At 40.5% G+C, this 21,981-nt stretch overlaps 1 long non-coding RNA gene across 1 annotated transcript; it reads right to left on the minus strand.

The window, feature by feature from the left end:
- Nucleotides 1-250: 250 nt before the first annotated feature.
- Nucleotides 251-21,075, minus strand: LOC107593381 (uncharacterized). Its single transcript, XR_001610076.1, has 3 exons — nucleotides 21,009-21,075; nucleotides 6,994-6,996; nucleotides 251-262 (listed from the first exon to the last, which is right to left on the minus strand). It is a non-coding gene; the product is annotated as an uncharacterized lncRNA (long non-coding RNA).
- Between the last annotated feature and the right edge of the window lie 906 nt (nucleotides 21,076-21,981).

Below are 21,981 nucleotides of genomic sequence, written 5' to 3' on the forward strand. Positions count from 1 at the left end.
GCATATGCTCTCCTCTCCCAGTTAAATCATCTGTGGTCCCTGGGCTTTCTTCTGACATACACTGCATTGGCACTGGTGCAGCAGCTTAAATTTTTCAAGCAAAGAAAGGCATTTGTATGAAATAATAATGATCATTTCATACATTTAAATTTATGTGTCTATTTTGTTTTATTTTTTCCTTGTCTCTCAGCAGGAACAATGTTTATCTATTTTTCTCTCTCAGTTACAAGTAACAATTCTAGCACCGTCCTGCCACGATCACCTTTCTGTCTTCTACTGTTTTTACTACTTTCCCCTGTCGTACACACTCGCACCCGCTCACACACACTCTTTACTGACAGCAGTACCGCTAGCATGTGCTTTCACTTTCTGCGCCGCTCTCAGCGTCTGCTGAGCGCTCTCTGATAGGTGAGTGTACTGGAGTAGAGAGACTGAGCATCTCTCCCAGAAGACTATAGCTGGAATTATAATGAAGTGCTTAAAACACACTGTAAAAAATGACAGTGAATTTAACGGTAAAAGACTGTAAAAATGCTACAGTAAAAACCTGTTAAATGGTTAACGGTAAATTCCCCTACTATATACGGTGAAAAACTGTATTGGACATTACATGTATTGGACATAAATTTTACGGTAGTATACCGTTTTTGGAAGTGAAAAATACCGTATAATTTACAGTGAATAACCGTAAATTGACATTCCCAGAATTCCCTGCGTTACATTTCAAATTTGATGTTGTTTTGTTGAAATAACTATGTTTCTTCTTATCAGTTTTGTATATTAGGGTTGTGTGTTACACCTAATGTTGTTAAATGAATGTTTATTGCATTATTTCAGTTGTGTTACCATGATGGTGTTTAGTGTTTGTGTGAATGACACTGTGCACCTTCTATATATGTTATTATTAAAAAGCTGCTTGTGATGGGCTTTGGTTCATCATGTGACTTTCTCATCACCACCTGCATTTGGTGGTTATCAGTGTATTACAAAGGTACAAAACTGATTTCAGTACTTCAGTAGGTTGGTATATTAACATTATATCAGTTAAATTACGGTATTTAACTGTAAATTTAAGTTAAAACCATAAAACCTAAAACGTTGCTACCGTATTTTTTATGGTAAAATTCCGGCAACCACAGCTGCCGGTTTTTTACTGTAAATTTTACGGATTTTTTTTTTACAGTGCACCTCCAGGAGCACTATCGATGAGATGGTCACATGGACACTGACTGATAATGAATTCTAGATTTCAGAAATTTCAGAGTGCAGCATTAATAACCAATTCAAACAGATCATATTGAAAGGATAAGAAAAAAATAAGTTTCTCCCGTAAGTCAGATTATCAAAAATGTATAGGAGCTTAAAGTGCTAAAATACAGATTCTGGTAATATTTCACTATATTGTGGTTAAAAACGAAAGCGAGACAGAGAGAGAGAGAGAGAGAGAGAGAGAGAGAGAGACAAACATCTAAGATACCTTGTATTTCAGGATGGCAGATGTCTGTTGGATCTTTTTATTTATTTTTTATTAATTTATTGCTACTTGAACAGAATAACAGTGAAATTCATAGAAAATTAAAAAAACAAACAAACTATGCCTTCAACAAAAACATAAACTTTACTTATAAATATTTACATTAACAATAATCATCCTAATTAATGTTGGTTTATCTATCTATCTATTTATCGATCTATCTATCTATCTATCTTTCTGAAAAAGGAAACAATAGTACAATAAAAAGACTTAGTATCTTATTATAGTGTAAACTATTTTCAATCACCATATTGCTTTTCCATTTCCCCCCCCCCATCTTTCAGAAAGCAAAACATCTCAGAGGATACCTCAATCTTGATTATTTTCTTTAAATGGATTGTTTCTCTTTGCCAGCACTAACCTCAGATTTTTGAACGAGTTTTGGATTTCAGCATAAGAAATGACTTTTCTCAAGTGAATCTTCTCATTTATAATGGGCCCTTTCTAAAAACATTTTTAGTTTATGCACTGGTACATCTTACCCTACTCTTTCCTACACTAAAAAGTCCATATAGCGGTTTCAACATCTTGCTTGCACTCTAATAATTTATTGTATGTGTCAAAATTAATTAAAAAGAGCCCTTGAGACGAGTCCTGTCTCTGCATCACAGAGTGAGATTTCTTCTCTGTTACATTAATTGCATCGGACACTCCCAGTTTAGCGGGAGAGCAGCAGCATTTCAGTAGCATGTAGAACAAAGCAGGCTGCCATGTACTTTGCCTGAGGGGGTAAAGCTTTCATTGGCAGAGTGTGTGAGAATGCTAGACAATGAGCATCAAGTCAGCTGACAGCCCCATTCGCCTGAAGAACCTGCACAGTCATCTAGTGTGACAGCACAGAAACTGAGAGCACAAAGCCACGTCTGGCACTCTCTGACAGTCTTTACATGAGCTGCAGAGGAAAGACACTGAGATCTGTAGAGTAGTGTAGCTGTGAAATGGGAGGGAGGACGAAAAAGATCAATAATTATTGGTGTTTCAATGAGTCTGAGTCGTTGATTCTGTCTTTTTCTAGTTGTGACATGTTGTTAAACCACAATAAAAACATTTAGATTAAGGGTGCTTTGATCAGGATTTTTTGGGCCGATCACCGATTGTCGATCACAGGAAGCAGTATCTCCCGATACCGATCATCGATAACGATCTTTTTGAAGCCTTCTTTTTATCATGTAGAATTATTTATAGTGATGCTCCAGTCAGGATTTTTACAGACATCCATTCAGGGCCTGAATTTCATTTTTGAAAATTGGGGGAATTCCCCTCTTAGGTGACTTGTGGGGGGGATTTTTTAATTTGAGGGGTGGAGGGGGGCTTTTTTAAATTATTATAATTTTTTTTTACATTTTTCAAAAATATATAATTATCTCACCTAAATGTTTGATCATGCAGTGCATTTTTGTTTTTACAATGGGGCAATTGTTGCACAATAGCACACACAGCACAAGCCTGATTTCGAGAGCTGTATGTGAGGCGGCCTCAAGCCAGGTTCACACATACTGTACTCCGCTTGCAGTGCGTAGGCCTATGCGTTACGCAAGTGGTGCAGAAGCAGCACAAACTCGTATTGTGCAGAAGTCCGCTACTGATCCGCGGCTCTTTACCACAAACACAACATTTATCCATTTTGATTTCAAATCCAAACGTTGTCACTGAAAATGATTTTTGAGCATTGTGATTCTGTTTTTACGCAGTACAGTAATACAATCGTTCATAGACGTGTTTAAATGCAATAAATATAAGCAAGAGTTTGTGTGAACCTGGCGTTATGTGTGCGCACTTTGAGTGTGCATGAGGGCACCATCTCTAGGAGAGCGCGCAAGTGCTGAATGATTTAAACACGGGCAACAATTAAAAATAAATTAAAATGATAAACTTTGGTGATGATGCAACACTGCCTCGATTGTGCAAGTGAAAATTCCTGTGTGAACTGTGCAGCTCGTTTATTGTGCAGACAAGATGTGCTGATTTGAAGCCATTTGCGCATTTAGAGAGGGAAAGAGAGAGCGCGCGGTGATTCACTCACGCCGTTTGTGAAATTACGCCTCACAGAAAGTTTTCAAATTACTTTGTAAGTAATTTTTTTTAGAAATGTGAATTATACCTCACTATCAGCATTATAATTATTTTACCGCGCCGGACAGAGATTGAGCCAAACCTCTCAGGCAGTGCACGTCGTCAGCTTGAGATTGGTTTATGACATCGGCCTTTATTGAGACCGCCGATCAAACTTCCCCAAGCCATTATCGGCCGATAGCGATCGGTAGCCGATCAATCGGAGCACCCCTAATTTAGATATGGGAAACCAGCACCTCAGAGAGGAGAGACAAGTGTTTTGAGGCCTCTTGTAAAGAAATACAGAGAATGAGGAATAATGGGTGATATTGGGCAGGGGCGTAGCCATCATTTCAGAAGTGAGCAGGACAGAAATTAGAGATTTTTATTTTGTCTAACTGACAGGTTTTATTTGTCTTTAGCTCTTAATTTTAATTTATTGGCTAAGAAATCAAATACACTGCTGGACAATAACCAATCATTTGCATTCCATAATATTTTTTCCCTATATTTCCCTAATGACATGATTGGTTTATATTAGGGCTGTAGTTTTAGCGTTAATTGAATTAATTAGTTACAGAAAAATAACGCGATTCAAATATTTTAATGCAGCCGCCCCACCCCAGACCTGTACGTTCTTACATTTCATACAGTTGACTATTGACAAACTTAAAGCAGGGCATCAACTCTCTGCATGATGTAGCATAAAAAGTTATAGTTATATGCCTTTAAAATGTAAGATATTGGGGAAAAAAAATTCCCCTGTATGAGTTTTTGTCTTATATATGTTAAGTGATATTTCACACGAGCAGCAAGAGCATATCACACAAGTGTTGTTTTTGTCCTGAATAGCACGAGTGCAAATGTGATTTTAAACAACAGTTCACTGAATAAAGTTATTGTGTTATATTTTAGATTTGATTTTGCTCAATTTTGCCAATGAAAATATTACCCATAAAGCCACAACAGAATTGCTGTTCCTCTCTGAGCAACACACAGCGGTGATTAGTTTCTGAATGAATCCAAGTTGTGAACAAATCGGGTGAGCCAATGATTCAATGACCCATCCATAAAGAGCCACTTACATCATACCTGAATGAATCAGCAGTTTGAACGAATCAAATGAATGAATCAATCAATCAATAGGCTCGTTTGAGATGAGCAAAATCTGCACAGAACCGATCACCGGTGATCACCACGAAATGCATGCCGGTTAGAAAAGTGTCCGAGTTACGTCCGACTTGCTCTGATGACATGCTGACGTGTGCCAAAAAACACTTGCGACGGCGAGGCGGCTGTGTCGGATTGCGCAGTCGAGCGCAGTTGCTCTCTATTGACTGCACTGATCTAAAGCATTATGGGAAACGACTGACTGACGACACAGCTTAACGTTCATTGGTTCAGACAACTGTGATGCTGTGTTCTCTTCTAAAATGTTTTATTTTTTATCTGGTTTCATGTGATTATGTATTTAAATTATGCATGAATATTCTATAACACTATGACAGTGCGATCTCTGTGTGAGATATGTGATTGTTGTCATATTTCTATAAAAAACTAAAATACATGTTTGTATTAAAGTAAAAATTAATATGCCTTTCGTAATGGAATTAAGTAGCAAGCACTTTGAGTGTCTTGTTCATCATATTTATTTTTATATAAAGGCAACAGAACTGAAATCATATCATGTTAATCAGCAGCACAGCACGTGAGTGGGAATAACGTGATATCCGCCTTTGATCTCGTTGGTATCTGTTCACTTCGAGAGGTCAGAACTGTCCGTCTTGCCTCCGCTTATTTCACTCCTCCCCTCACTGCAACCGCCTACTCTCACCTACATTTCAGGCGAGGCGAGGCGAGGTGCATCTCAAACAAGCCTAATGACTTACTCATAAAGATACTGCCACCTACAGTACAAAGAATACTGAAATGCTTCAAATGATCTTCTTTTATGTTCCATAGTTTAGTTTTGTAGCCTAAACGTTTGTGTAATAAATTTTATGTTGAAAATAAAATATTTCTTCCTAAAGCTACTTTTTGTAATATCTAGGATACTTGATATTTTTCCCATTCAATACAATAATTTAATTTGCAATTAATTAGATTAATTAATCGCTATATCAATTAATTAGATTTAAAATTGCAATCGACTGACAGCCCTAGTCCTACTACAAACACTTTTCCCCATCTTTATCACAGAATAAGGCAGAGCATATATTTTATAGTTTTTCTATACTGTAATAAATTAGCACAGCATTATTCATGTACCTTATTTATTACTTTGAGATGACTTGAAAATTACACATAAACCATATTATCGCAATCGTGTGTTTATTGTCTTCACGCTTCATCAGCCAAAACGTTTAATTTCAATAAACATATCAGAAATGGAGCATAGCGATAGTTCTGGCAGGCCATGCTAGTCAAGCTCGCATCAGCTGACACTCAGCTGATCCACGTCTACCTATAGGATCACGACACCAATCATAATTCCCTTCATAAGGTCCCTTCAGTCATTACTCAGCAGCTATCGCTTTTCGTTCAGGAACTAATCAGATGGCAAATTCCATCTCCATAGGAAGCATTTAATCTGGATTTTCGACAGGATTCCCACAGAGTATCTCACCAGATTCAAGTTGTGAATTTAAGCGAATTAGCCGCGTTGTTTGTCAAGCCGATAGACTGAAGTGATCTGAGCGAGCATGGCTCCTCGCAATTGATATAGACACTTTGCCCGCAATTCATCGCCGAAGTTGTGCTAATACGACTAATTGAATTAGACTTCAATTTAAAAGCCTTGGACAAACTATGCAAAACAAAACAAAAAAAAACTCTACATTGTTTTGCCTCAAAGCATTGAAAGTGCACATGGTGGAGTTTGAACTTAACATCAACTGCTTCTGTTTCACACAAATGCCAGCACAGACGTGCACGTTTGGCTAGAGTCGCTTTGAACTTTGAAGCGGAGCTGCGCGGAAAGTTACAAAAATGTCGTGCACACCGCCACGCAAAACGACGTTGCACGCACTCAAAGCGAACTTCCGTCAACACCGCGATGACGTCATATTTGCAGCATGCACCTAAGCGAACTTGAGGACGTGTCGAGTGTAAATCAGCCTTTAGGCTATCGGGTGTTTCTGCAGTGCTGGTATCCAGGTAAACTTGCGACAGCAAGAAGCTTGTTTAAGGCCATCAATTATCTTGAGATATGCTTGCTGCTATGGGTCATCTGGTTATTGGTAATGCCATTTTCTTTAGGTCTGACTACTGCAACATGCCGTGCTTAAGCAATCTACACACTGTTGCATAAGCTTCGAGAGTATTGGTAAGGATTGTCTACTACACTAATGTGGGTTATCAGATAGAGGACATGTATGTCAGCGAACGCTAATATCATGGGAGGCGACAACCTGTATAAACATGACTTGAATTATTGAGCTATATGCCGTGTTATGGATGCTAAGCTTAGGCTAGGCAGAATCTGCGATCTCTAAACCTGTCATTGCTTGCTCTACGGCTGCAGTACGCAGTGTTTGCTATCAACTGACAACTAGGCTGCAATCTAGGGGATTCTGCATCTTAATTTCAGGTTGCTTTAAAAAGGGGCTTGCTGCTCTTCATGGCTGCTATTAAGAAGAGCACCTCTTCGCTGCTACACTCCTCCGGTAAGGGGCTTGCTGCTCTTCTTAGCTGATTATAAAGAAGAGCACCCATTCGCTGCCACTGTCTTCCCGAAGGGGCAAGCTGCTCTTCCTACCTGCTCATAGCAGAAGAGCACCCCTTCGCCGCCACTCTCCTTCCGTATGGCATTCAGTTAGATTGCTATAAGCATTTTGGTTGGGGGGTTCAGCATATGGTTGTTTTGGGGGGTATTCTGCTCTCCCTGCTCCTATCCATGCTAGGCTGCGTGGATGGGCAGGGAGCGTTTGCCCAGAACAGAACCATTCCCCCAACCTAAAATGTATGCTAATCGTAAGTTATATTAGGGCCTTCGCACCGCTTTAGTTCCAGAACTAAATGTGCAGTACTAAAGTACTGGGACGATTTTGCGCAAACTATTTCCCAGTACCATTTAAAGGGTTGCATTCGCACCGACAGTGTGTACTAGGAACCGGTCGACAGCGACGTCATTTGTGCGCGGCGTTCAACAATGGAAACAAAAAAGAACAACGTTAACAACAGGAGGATGGAGGACGCTGTGATCTGAGCTGTTTTTGTTGTGTCTCGCGGGTTTCACAATAATGGACATGGAATGTCGACGTATATGTAAAGCGATTGAAAGAACAGAAAGGAGGACTAAGACTCTCCAACGACAACTGGCAGTGCTATATTTGCTACAAGTGCCTGCACTTCAGCGTCCGTCCATCTATCGCTGTTCTCCATACTTGTCAATAAGTTGACACAATGTTTACAGTATGTTTACACAGAGTTTTAAATCATGGCGGGGGAGGGGGGGTTCATACGCGGTTGGCCCATGTGAGGGCGTGTTCATACGCGTTTGGCCAATCAATGTCTACTTACGTCACGATTAGTACCAGTTGTGCTGGTTAGACCCTGCTCCGGAGTAGGAGCTAATTTGGTTCTCGAAAAAGGCAGTCCGGTATTAAAATCGCTCCCAGTTCTGGCAGTGCGAAAACGGCAAAAAGTGGGTAGTTCCACAATTAGTTCTGGTACTATGAAAAGGTTCCTGTGGTGCGAAAGGCCCTATTGACGATAGTGGTCCTGACAGAAATGGAGCATAGCAATATCAAACTCGCATCAGCTGACACTCAGCTGATCCACGTCTACCTATAGGATCACGACACCAATCATAATTCCCTTCATAAGGTCCCTTCAGTCATTATTCAGTAGCTATCGCTTCGCTCAGGAACTAATCACCCACCTCCATCCCCAGCTCCTCCTCTCGTCCAGTCAGGACTTGGCAGTGAATATATCGAGTCAGACCACTGAATCATGTTGTTAAAATAATCACGTAGAACATTAATGGTATCTGCTACATTTATCATTGATGTTGGTTCTGTTCTGTTACCCTAGGGGGGTATTCTGCTCTCCCTGCTCCTATCCATGCTAGGCTGCGTGGATGGGCAGGGAGTGTTTGCCCAGAACAGAACCATTCCACCAACCTAAAATGTATGCTAATCGTAAGTTATATTGACGATAGTGGTCCTGACAGAAATGCTTTTAACGTGAAGTTTAGCTTACCTGTCGAGAAGAAACTCCACACGGTCGTTGCATCGACTGGAACTCAAACATTATAGCAAATTCCTCTATCTTGTAAAAACACCTCCAATTTTTCACCTTGTCATATCCCATTGTCTGTCTGCGTATGTTGGCAAGTCTTCGAATTTTGGCTTGCATTGCTGTAACTTCTTCTTTTTAGCATTTGCAACTTTAAATTATTACATACCGCCATCTACTGTACAGGAGTGTGTAGAGGAACTTGGCAGAAACTTTATTTAATAATAAAAAATACAAATAAAAACTAGATTCTTCTTATTAATCCTGAATTTTTAAGGAATGTAAACAAAGCTTTGAAACTATTTATTTCCATCCCTCATTCTCTAAGAATATCTTCAATTCCATTCTCTTCTTTCATTTCCTGCAATTTCTGTCTGTATTCATAATATTAAATGCATTTAAATAAGACATGTTCTACCTCTTCCTTAGTTTGACATGCATTTCTGAAACAGATTCTGAATTCCTTCTTCCCCTCCTGCTAAACATCCTCCGGCTCAGCCTGCTCACAGTAGTCACGCCCCAAACTCTCGCAGAGGTATGCAAATACATTGTTGATAGGCAGGTAGGACATCCTATCATTAGTCTCAGCCTCAGACGTCATGCCCACAGCCTGAAGGTCTGGCTACACGAGATTTCCTATCATTGCATTCGGACCGAATTGCAATTGGACGATTTATGCTCCTGAGACCATAACACTTTATGGCCATGAGACTTCCACAGAAGACATATTTATGGTTTTATATATTAAACCTTAATAAATGTATTAATACGCTTTGGTTATGAGAAAAGTGCATTATATATATATATATATATATATATATATATATATATATATATATATATGTGAGTGTGTGTTTGTAACCCTCTTCGTCGGTGTGCCCCCCTCCCCCTAATGAAACACTTACATACAGCTCCCCCCTTAAGGCAGGGAGAACCCATTACATCTTCTACATATGTGTGTGTGTCTCCTCATATATAGATGTGTAAATTAAAATAGATATAAAATAATAAAATCACAAGTTCACAAAATAATTCATCAATATTTCCACATAAAAATATATGCATAATAATTATATTATTTATAACATTATAAATAATATTATCACATAAAATATATATCAATACTTCAAGATCAATCAGCCCATCCCTTGTCAGCCCTTGTAAATCTGTGTGTAATACAGGTAACAAATGGGACATAAATGGATTTAGGATTCTGTTATGTTATGTTATGGACATCTACCGAGTCTGTAATTAGAAATCATCATTGATAAACCATCACTATTGCCAGTAATGCTCAACAGAACCCACAGATAGCTTCCAACAACCCCCTTTACCGTCAGTGAGATGCAGCTCTGCTCACTTTTCACATCAGGGGACAGACGTGGACCAGGCGTAGGCCGTGTGCGGGTTGCCTCTTCTCTTAATGCTAACCAGTGGGGTTAAACGGGAGCAGATGCCTCTCTAAACACATGGGTGTACGTTTCAATGCTGGGAGTCTGAATCGGCGTCTGTGTCTCCTGACAGGAATGCTCGGCTTCCCTTGAGTAGCAAAAATATATAACAAAATGTCGGAATTATACAAAATTATAATCAAGAGCTGGCACTTCAGAGTACTTCCATTAATCTAATTTCATCCTTGTTTGTGGTGACTAATACATTTTTATCCGCCAGCATCCAAGCAACACAAAAGTGGCTAAAAGAACAACACAAAGGAAAGCCACTGAGCACTCAGTTTCACTTTCAATAAAACAAATTCTGAATTCAGCAAAAAGACCGTAATTGGAAATGTACAGCCATGGCAAGCCTGATAATGCCAAGGCAGCTAACATTTGCCGGCCTGCCTGCCATGTTTTGGACCCTGTGCCATCAGGGGAGGATGCCCTCCATATGCCAATGCAGAGAAAAGGGGGCTGGGCACTCGGGAGACATATGGCCCACATCTTCTCCAGCATCGCGCCTCTCTCGCACTCAGGGCCAGGGATATGTTCGCCAGCGCTAAACACTTTTCTCATTAGTTCAGGCCAGGAGTTTGATGCAGGGCATGTCAAGAGGCATGTCTGGGAGCCACTCGATATGACAAGGCACAAGTGAGGGGCCAGTGGGCAACATATGGTGCTTATTATGAGAGAAGCACGAGGGTTTTCATCTCCTTAATCAGACAAGAGCTGAGCCATGCACCCTCTCCCCAATGAACTGCAACAGGAAAACAACACGAAGGTCTCCACTGAAGCTCACATTCATCATGCGAAGTACTACAATAGTGGAAAAGTGCCAAAGAGCTTTGATACTCTGTAAATCACTCTAATGTGAAATACGCTGAGTGACATTGCAAAATTCTGCTAGACTAAGTGAGCTGTAATCGAATGTATGTACTTTTTTCTTTACATAGTATATCATATTGGCCACATTTCATATGTATTTAGATTAAATCATTTTTGTGGGGCATTTTATTGCTTTTTTTCTTGGGGGCAAGTATATTTAGTCTGTAATAATAATAAAATTATACATTACAAAAATTACATTTTAATAGTAGTTTTAGGGCAGAAAAAGCATCAGTAAAATGGACAATAATGCAAAAAAAAAAAAGGTGTTAATTTTGTGTAAAATGTGTAAAGAAATTATGTTAGCTGTGGATCTAGATCTTTTTAAGGTCAGCCCAGTTGGCAAGCATCCCTTGGCTTAGAAAATAAAAATAAAATGTTGAATTAATGACAGAAAAACAACATTTCCATCCCACCCAAGTCAAGCATGTCAAATTAGAATAGATTGCTACGTGTTCTTACAGACTGAAGCAAAGAGAAAAAAAGCACCATGTTTTATTACATATTAATGATTATGGAAATAATCTTGCCTGCCATCTACACACGCGAAGCGAAGCGAGGGTTCAAATTCCCATGCAAGGTTCAAACTCTCTGAAACAAAACTTTCAGTGCCACAGTCTCTGGCAACATCTGGCTCCTCATGTAGACACGTATTAGGATCAAATTAAGTAGAAATGAATAGGATGCTACATGACAGGCTGCAGATGTTCCAGGCAGTGGTGTGAAAATCTGGGAGCGAGAAACTAAATTAGTTCTGGCCTTTACAGCAGGGGTGCCACACTGGGTTCACAGGTAATAAAAAAAAGAAGAAGAAGGGGGAGACAAATTTAATTTAATCAAATCTAACTGAGCTACCATCACTAAAAACTGAGCGTGTGCAACTTGATCTCTTGTACCGAATGGGGTTGACAAAGGACAAACATGTTTCTATTTGTTTGTGCTCTAATTAAGCATGATATTCACATGATACTCAATTGCCATGTATTTTGTTCACTAATAGCTGAGTGTGTGACTGCATGATCTGCATGAAAAATCATAACAGAGAACAGCAGTAAAGTTTTGCACATTTTATTAAGATTCTACATTATAAAAATGCTCTGAAATTTACGATATTTGTGTGTATGACACAATGCACCTTCTATATATATTAGTATTTACATCAGCTTGTGGAAAAGCTACTTGTGATGAACTTGGATTCTTCATGTGAGTCTCTTTTTAAGCTGGTTGTCAATATGTAATAAAGATAAACAAACAAACAAATATCTGTAATTTGGCATATTAACGTTATTCCAGTTAATAAAATATATGTTTTTGACTGTAAATTTACATTCAATCTGTAAAATTTCACAGATTTTTTTTTACACAGTGTATTATACAAACATTTCATAAGGTAACAAATTTATGGTTAAAAGCCTTTTTAATAAACAAAACCTAATACCACCATGAGGGAATTACCAACAGCGGATTGTTATGACATCAGTGAAGGAATGTACATTATTACTTGATTTGAATACACTAAACAAGTACACTTAATGGTACTAACTGTCTCTCAAAAGAAAGTCTCTAAGATATATTACCCTGGGAGAAATAAAAAGTGTCATAACAAAACTTCTAAACCGGGACATATTTACTTTTTGTGTGAGGCACCCCAACTCGGCTCTATTAAAGACTCCTGCTAAATACTAGTTGGCTTTCATTTACCTGGCCCATGAAAACCCCTACACAATAGTTAATACAGCACAAGCTCATAAAGCACAGAGCGGTGGATTACCCCCGACCATGCAAGCAGCTTGCCACGTCATCACCCAGCATGCCAGTCCGCGCCACGGCTCGCAGGTGACAACAACGTGTTACTATGGAACTGTCGTGAGTCTCGCCACATGGGGAGATGTGATCACACTCCTTAATGTGACTCACAGGCTGCTTTACTTCCAGGTAAATGACACGCTCATGACTTCATTGTTGAATCACAATCCATTAAATTACAGCCCAGAGATCTATTATTTGCGTTTATTTTCCTAGTGTGAGTGGAGCTGCTCCTCCTCTAAATCACCAGATCGCTCACTGCTCATTAATGTCAGCTCACAAAGTGAACGGTGTAACAAGGCCAGCCCGGGCCAACGGCTAATTTATACGCAATGAGCGCTCAAGAGTACAAGACTAATAATGAATAAAAATAATTCCTTATATTTAGAACTTTGCTAAACACCAGTGTGAAGCATCTACCTGGATGGCTCATGCTATTGGTGGAGAGGAGACAGTCATGTAGCCAATTATATGAGGGTATGATGGGGAGCCTGTGTCTGACGAAGGTCAATGGGGAAAGTTTGTCCAAGAGGCCGGGGTTGTACCTCTACTATTTTGGAAAAGCACCCAGGGATATTTAATGTCCTCGATTTTACAGCTTGACCAGATGACTATAGAACTATAATGAGCAACGAGACTGAGGTTATGAATGAGGTTAAACACACAATGACACAATGGTAAGTTGGGCCTCTGTACAACAACGCCCTACTGGACTGGCTGACACAACATGAGTTTCTCATGATGTCAGAATTAGATACATGCAAAACTACATATAAATGACCAATTGATCTTAAAAGTATAAGAATCCATGTGTAATTAGGGTAGTTTATGGTGAGGTCCACCAGACATCAGCAGCTACATTTACATGCACCCAAATAATCGGTTTATAATTGGATTGATGCCTCAGTTGGACTGAAAACTATTCATGCAAACACTTCAATTGGTCACACTGAGCTAGATCTGAATTAAATTTTGATCAGATTGAAAGAGGTGGTGTAGACCAGTCAACAGGAAATAATGTAAACATGTAAATGCTTGAATTTGACTATTTTCTCAATCAGAATCAAAAATACCTTGCATATATGCGCAGTGCTGTCGTACACATGTTTTTACATGTTTTACTTCATACAAACTTGCCTATGTTTATGTAAGGTATACAAGTAATGCACATGTATATGAATATGTGAATCGGACTGAAGCGCTTAGGGAGTATATAACCTAAAGACGGATTGGATTAATTCCAGAGGATGAAAACTGAAGACTGAAAAGTGCATGTGAACATATCCAATGAGACGTATTTCTTAGGAGGCATTCTAATTCAACACCAAGTAAGCTACTTTCTGGGAATGTGCGAGACTTCCGATTAATTACCTGCTATTGGTAAGTAACTAGAAAAATAAAAAAGTGCAGTAAACAGTAAATCTATTTGTGGTGGTGCTTTAAAGGGGACAGAATTTTAGCATGCTAACAGTAAACAGCATACTGTCACAATGCTTAAAAGCCTGTCACATAAGTTGATATATTTGAAGGAAAATATTTCCCATCTAAAAACACTACCACTATCAATATATATATTTGAAGAAAAAAACATAATTCAATATTCACCATACAGTATACTGAGCAAATGTTAGACCAGGACAATGTATTCGACTAAATGTCTAGGCTTGTCCAGAGCCTTAAATCCTAGCTGTTAATTCTTCTAAAAGACACACGTGTCCAAATAGGTTTAAGTATTGCATACTGTGCAGATAATAGCACCAAAACACATGCATTAAAATGGCTGACTATATAGGCTGCACATTTATTTAACTATGGTACGGTAATTTCAAATGCATCACATTTACTAAGTTGTGGTGTGGTCTGGCATCTGTTGGGGAAAATTCAAAAAGTGTAGTTACGAGACCATAGATCTATTAAAACAGTGCAGGACTGCACCATAGCTACAGCTGGAAAGGAAATCTCTCCTCTTCAAGTGACTGAGCTCAAAAAGTCATTAGCATTCTGGCTTCTATATGCTATTATCCCTAAGCAAAAGAAAGGAAACTATCTTAGGAAAAGCCTTCTCATCTGGTAAACTCATGATGATTTTGGTCAAGCTTATATTGGTTTGTCTTTTACAGTAGCACAATTGGCTTGTATGCACCAAAACCAAGGCTATAATAAATACAAAATTCTGTAACGTCATTCTTTACCTCAAAAAGAAATTAAGCATTGCTTTAAGCTGAAGAGCTTTATTAAATACTATGGAACCGCCAGCATGTCATCAAAATGACAATACCAATTTATAGTTTATGATATTTATGACCAGAACGGGAATGGCTCTCTTAAAGGCAGAGTTCACCCAAAAAAGAAAAAAAAGAAAAGAAATTGTCATAATTTAACCACTCCCATTGTTTCAAAACTGTATTATTTTTTCTTCAGTAGTGGATCACAAAAGAAGATATTTTAAATAACTTTTTGTCCATTTACAATGATTTAGTGTTGTTTTGGACCCAACTGATTTTCATTTTATGGACTAAAAAACCTCACTGAGATATTTTATCTTTTATATTTAGTGATTATGAGGGTGAGTGAATTTGAGTGAATTGTTCATTAAAAAATAAGAAAAAGAATTCTGAAAATGTTTTGCCGAGAACAGGTGAGTTATTTAACTATCAGTACCCTGCCCATGTATTCTGGCACACCCAAATGTAGACTGGTTTCCCAGAGCTACAAACTAGAGTGGGCAGCTGCCATACATCCTGAGAGAAACACGGACAACGTTCCATTGGCATGAATATTTGCCCCTTGTCAATGCTGCTTTACTGGACAGCACACACTCCGTGTAGTGGCATATGGCAGGAAAGCATATGGTCGTCTTGTTTAACAGAATATTATATATGGTGATAAAATGATTAAGCAAATATGGTGCTTACAGGCTCCTAACTGACGAAAAAACATTCCAGAAAATATGGGATAACTCTATAAAAATCCAGCACAAGAGTATCATAAGCCTTATCCAGACCACTACCACCAACACCGCAGGCACACAAGCAGACAGAAGGGAAAGAAAGAAAGAAAGAAAGAAAGAAAGAAAGGACATACACGCTGTTTGCCAGGTAACTCCAGCTTGCCACCTCACTTCTACGCTGGCACTTCCAAAAGGAAACTGACAGTATTATGTGACACCATGGAATATTCTGAGGTTTTGGCTGGCAAAGTTGGATTAAATCCCACAACAATGCTGTCTTTTATTTTAATTCTCCCTACATTTGAGTCCACAGGTTCAAATAGCACATAGGCTACGTATAATAATGGAGAGATACTGATCAACAGTTCTTTATCTGCACTCATGAAACATGGACTCTTAAACTAATATTCCACTCTATAAAAAAGTACTGTAGTATTAAAAGAAAATGTTTTTTACTTGCTGATGTTCTTCGAGTGACACCCCCTTGAAAAAATAAATAAAAGGTTTAGAGGACTGTATGTTTTCAATATAGCATGTCAAATTAAAGTTTGACTAAGGGTTTAAAAAATGTACACAAATTGTATGACATGGAAAAAAGGAGAGGCCACATATTATGATAGCTGACAATTCAGCTATCACAGACCAGCAAAGACCAGCAGTTAGCAAATCAGAAATAAAAATGATTGCATTCAACACTGCACTGATGAAAGTTATCCGCTTGTCCCTGGGCTTTAACTTAAAGGGATAGTTCACCCAAAAATAAAATTTGATGTTTATCTGCTTACCCCCAGGGCATCCAAGATGTAGGTGACTTTGCTTCTTCAGTAGAACACAAATTATGATTTTTAAGTCCAGCCATTGTAGTCTATCAGTCGTATAATGCATGGCAATGGTAACAAAATATATGAGAGTAAAAAAAAACATGCACAGACAAATCCAAATTAAACCCTGCAGCTCGTGATGACACATTGATGTCCTAAGACACGAAACGATCGGTTTGTGCGAGAAACCGAACAGTATTTATATCATTTTTTACCTCTAATACAGCACTATGTCCAACTTCCTTGAGCGCGCACAGGCATCCGGTTTATTTTGGATTTGTCTGTGCATGTTTTTTTTACTCTCATAGATTTTGTTACCATTGCCATGCATTATACGACTGATAGACTGCAACGGCTGGACTTAAAAATCATAATTTGTGTTCTACTGAAGAAACAAAATCACCTACATCTTGGATGCCCTGGGGGTAAGCAGATAAACATCAAATTTTCATTTTGGGGTGCACTATCCCTTTAAGTGACATGGAAGCATTATAAGAGGGACTATGGTACATGCCAAGTTTTTATTTGATTTGAGGGATAATTTTCATTCTTAAGACTCTTTGGTTATCTTGGACTATTCCAAAAGTACTTTTATTACCCCATGTACATGTACAGGTTTGTGTGTGCTGTCTTTAAATTATGAGTAAAGGATGATAGAGGGTTTTCATTTCAAATTAAGTGCAGCCAAAAACAAATGTCACGCCCCGGCCGTCATGTCAGGATATATTCATGCCACGACCACCACGCCAGAGCATGCTCATATCATGCCTGCCAAGCCAAAGCCTGATCACATCATGCTTGTCAAGCCAGAGCCTGCTCACGTCATTCCCACCAAGCCAGAGCCTGCTCACGTCATTCCCACCAAGCCAGAGCCTGCTCACATCATGCCCGCCAAGCCAGAGCATGTTCACGTCATGCCCACCAAGCCAGAGCCTGCTCACATCATGCCCGCCAAGCCAAAGCCTGTTCACATCATGCACACCAAGCAAAGTCAGCTCACATTATGCCCGCCAAGCCAGAGCCTGCTCACATCATGCCCGCCAAGCCAGAGCCTGTTCACGTCATTCCCACCAAGCCAGAGCCTGTTCACACCATGCCCGCCAAGCCAAAGCCTGTTCACGTCATTCCCACCAAGCCAGAGCCTGTTCACACCATGCCCGCCAAGCCAAAGCCTGTTCACGTCATTCCCACCAAGCCAGAGCCTGTTCACACCATGCCCGCTAAGCCAAAGCCAGCTCACATTATGCCTGCCAAGCCAGAGCCTCAACACATCATGGCTGCCACACCTGAGTCATCAGCCAAGATTGTCACCACGCCAGAGCCTCAACCCAACACGGCTGCCACTCCAGAGTCTCGAGCCGTCATGGCTGCCACACCACATCAGAGGCTCGTCACACCATGGCCACCATGCCAGAGGACTATAGTGTATATATAGTGTGATGGATCCTCCAATGATGTCAGTGCAAGCAGCTGGCACCCTGGTGGCCTCAATGCTCTCAAACCCCATGGTCTCAGTACTGTCCAACCAGGAGGACCTCCCTCCGTCAGCTGTAATTCCTATGATGACGGTTGCGCCTATGGAGGCCACTCACGAAATCGCTGCCTGAATTGCAATGGCCACTGAGGCTGTTCAAAGATATTCTGCCTTTCATGTCGCGGCCATGGAGGCCACTCTCAAACTCTGCCTGTTCTGTCACAGCCAGGTGGGTCTGTCCATGTTTCTGCTTCGCTATGGCCTCCTGACCTGGGGTGGTCACCTACTCCGTTCTGGTTGCCGCCTCCACTCTGATGGTTATCTGCTCCACTGTGGGGATCCTCAATCCAGCCTGCTCCACCCTGATGGTCTTCGGCTCTCCGCCCTGGCTTCCTGCTCTGCTGGCTCCACCCTGGTGTCTGGCTACACCTAGTTGCTCCTGGTTAATCCTTCATGGTTGCTCCATGGTCCAGGTTCTCCACTGTTCCATGGTCCAGGTCCAACTTTGCTCCATGGTCCAGACCCACCACTGCTCCATGGTCCAGGCCCGCCAATGCTCCACAGTCCAGGCCTGCCACTGCTCCATGGTTCAAGTCTGCCTCTGCACCATGGCCCAGGTCCACCATGGCTCCACTGCCCAGGTCTGCCATTGCCCCATGGTCCAGGTCCACCACTTCACCATGTCCCTCTGCTCCATGGTCCAGGCCCACCACTGCTCCATGGCCCAGGTTCACCATTGCACCAAGACCCACTGCTCCATGGTCTATGGTCTTGCCCTCTGCTCCACGATCCATGGTCTCCATCACTGCTCCACATTCCAGGATCGCCACCATGCCATGATCCAGGTACAGTTCCCCTGCATGAGCCTGGCTCTCCATCCCGCCCCCTGGACGACCTCCAGTCCTCCACCCTCCCAGACTCTTTGTTGGTTTTGGGTGGTTTGTTAGGGCATTGGAAGCTGCCCTTAGAGAGGGGGATATGTCAAGTTTGGTTTCAGGCTTTGGTTTATGTTCACATTTTCATGTCTTTTATTTTGTTTTATGGTTCCTGACATGTGTTGCCCATGCCCTTATGTAATCTTGCAATTGGTTGTCTTGTTCTTATTGGTTGATTTGGTCATGTGGTTCTTAGTTCTATTTTGTGATTGGGTCATTGTCTTGATTGTTCACAGGTATTCCTTGTTTAGTCGTTTAGTCTTGTGCAAAATTTGCTCTCATGTTGCCATTGTCTTTTGTGTAGCTTTGTTGCCTGTAACTACTGTTGGTGGGTTGTGTCCAAGTGTATGTTCTTGTTTTACCCAGTCCAGTCAAGTCAAGCCAAGCCATGTCTGTGTTTATTGTTTATCTGCTCACTTTCGGGATATAATAAAACTGCACTTGGGTTCTCACAACGCTCGCCTTCAGTGGACTCTTATTACACCAAGAAATGTCACTGTCAAATATTAATCAGAACAAAATATTATTTTATATCAAGTGAAAGAAAAAAAGAGACACTGTATGACTGTATAAGAAAAGATTTATGATGAGGTCAAAAATGTAAAAATTTTTGTGAATGGATAGTATTCACAAAATGGACAGTATGCGTATGAGAAATGGAGAAATCTACAACTGTCATCAGCATGGACTTTTAATTTGTTTTCTTCTCTCATGTTTGTCTTGACCTAGTTTCTGTCGTCCTTTGATTAGTTCATTTAGTTCACCTGTGTTAGTTAATTATCCTAATTTGTTTTGGTATTTAAGCCCCTGTCCACACGAATGCGGTTATTTTTAAAACCGCAGCTTTTTCTACGTGGTTTGGCTGTTCGTCCACACGCAAACGCAGCACCAGGTCACTGAAACCAAACATTTTTGAAAACGCCTGCCAGGGTGAAGATTTTTGAAAACTCCGGTTGCAGTGTTATCGTGTAGACCGCGAAACCGGAATTTTTGGCTTGTGACGTCAGAGCCTGCGCTGTCATCTCCGCCTACTGGAAACTTTTTCAAGCTTCTGATTGACCGACATGGCTTTACGGTTGAGACTATATCGCCACCTGTTGGTTTGGCATGCTCTTGACAGTGCTTCATAGCATGCGTTTGCATGTGGACAGAGATTTTTTTTAAATGGAAGGAAAAACTCTATAAAAATAACCATGTACGTGTGGACATGGCCTAAATTCCTCTGTTCCTCCTTTAGTTTGTCCGGTATTATTTGATGTTACCCTGTGTGTTCGAACTTCTTCATCTTGTGGATTATCTATTAAAAGGACTTATTTCTACTATCTTCATCGTGCCTTCATCAGCCTCCACTGTCCCATCAGCCACTCAGCCCACCATTTCTGATGTGGGTTCACCGCGGGTCTGCCAATCTCCATCGGCGTTGTGGCTGGAGGATCCCTCGTCTTCGCCTCCAGCCTCTGAGTCCCAGACTCCACCTCGGCCCATCGACCCAGTGGCTCCACCATGGCTTCTAGCTCCCTCCTCTCCGCCGTGGTCCGTCAGTCCACCAGCTCCACCGAACTCCCTTATCCCTCCGGCTCCGCCGTGGTCAGTCGTCGACCCGCCATCGCCTCAAGACTCTACTCCTCCGGCTGCGCCTCGTCGATCCGTCCCACCGGCTCTGTTGGGCTCCTCCCTCCTGCTCCACCTTGGTCCTCTGTCTCCGCCTCGAACTCCTCTCCCACCTGCTCCACCGCTGTCAGTCGGCCCTGGTTATCTGCCTGCCCTTCTCCACTGCCTCGACCTTCTCCCAAACCCCCTCCCCCCTCCTTTGTTCGTCCCGTCACGGCGCGAGGTCGCACCTTCCAGGAGGGGGGAGTTCTGTGACCTCCATGGACTTTTAGTTTGTTTTCTTCCCTCATGTTTGTCTTGACCTAGTTTCTGTTGTCCTTTGATTAGTTCATTTAGTTCACCTGTGTTAGTTATTTATCCTCATTTGGTCTGTGTATTTAAGTTCCTCTGTTCCTTCTTTAGTTTCTCCGGTATTGTTTGATGTTACCCTGTGTGTGAGAACTTCTTCATCTTGTGGATTATCTATTAAAAGGATTTATTTCTATTATCTTCATCGTGCCTTCATCATCCTTGCAGCAGTCGGTGTTACAACAACCTTGACATATTTTTTTAACAATCCACATTACAGAATTAAAAGCTATCACTGAAGTATTACCTAACTAAATCACATTTACATTTAGACTAATTAACAAATTTTACTAAATAATATCTCAATCAATTTTATCCCATTTTATTTTTCTTCCCATTAAAAATAAATAAATAAAATGAGCAAAAAAAAATGGCTGATTCTCATTAAACATCTCAATGGACTCTTCCATAGCCATCTAAGTGCCCTAGAAATCCAGTACTTGATCAATTACAAAGAAACTCCCTAAGAGAGTCATGGGATGAAGGGAAAATAATTTGATTTCATACGTAAATACGTTCTCCTTATGTGCATGGAAATTGCTTTCAGTATCTGTAACGATCTCAGGCACATTATCAATTTAAGCAGTAACAAACTGAGTGAATCTGCCATTGCTTAGACTTTGAATGGAGATTAACATGAAAATAATCTACTACAGGGCATACTGCCATAGATGTCATGTAAAAATCAACAGAAATACAATTTTATAGTCATTTTCTTTTGGTTTTATATTGCTTTGAAGTGAAAAATAGTAAAGAGTTGCAAGAGGATGGATTAATGATTAAGTTGTCTTTTTCGAACTTGTCCTAATATAGGGGGATTTGAAGCTTGTTTTGGCTGCACTTGAGTTTCAACTACACAGCAGGGCAGAGATGAGAAAAGAAGAGCTTTGA

This window comes from Sinocyclocheilus grahami, unplaced genomic scaffold (assembly GCF_001515645.1).
Source record: "Sinocyclocheilus grahami isolate Dianchi unplaced genomic scaffold, SAMN03320097.WGS_v1.1 scaffold10.1, whole genome shotgun sequence".
Lineage (NCBI taxonomy): Eukaryota > Metazoa > Chordata > Actinopteri > Cypriniformes > Cyprinidae > Sinocyclocheilus > Sinocyclocheilus grahami.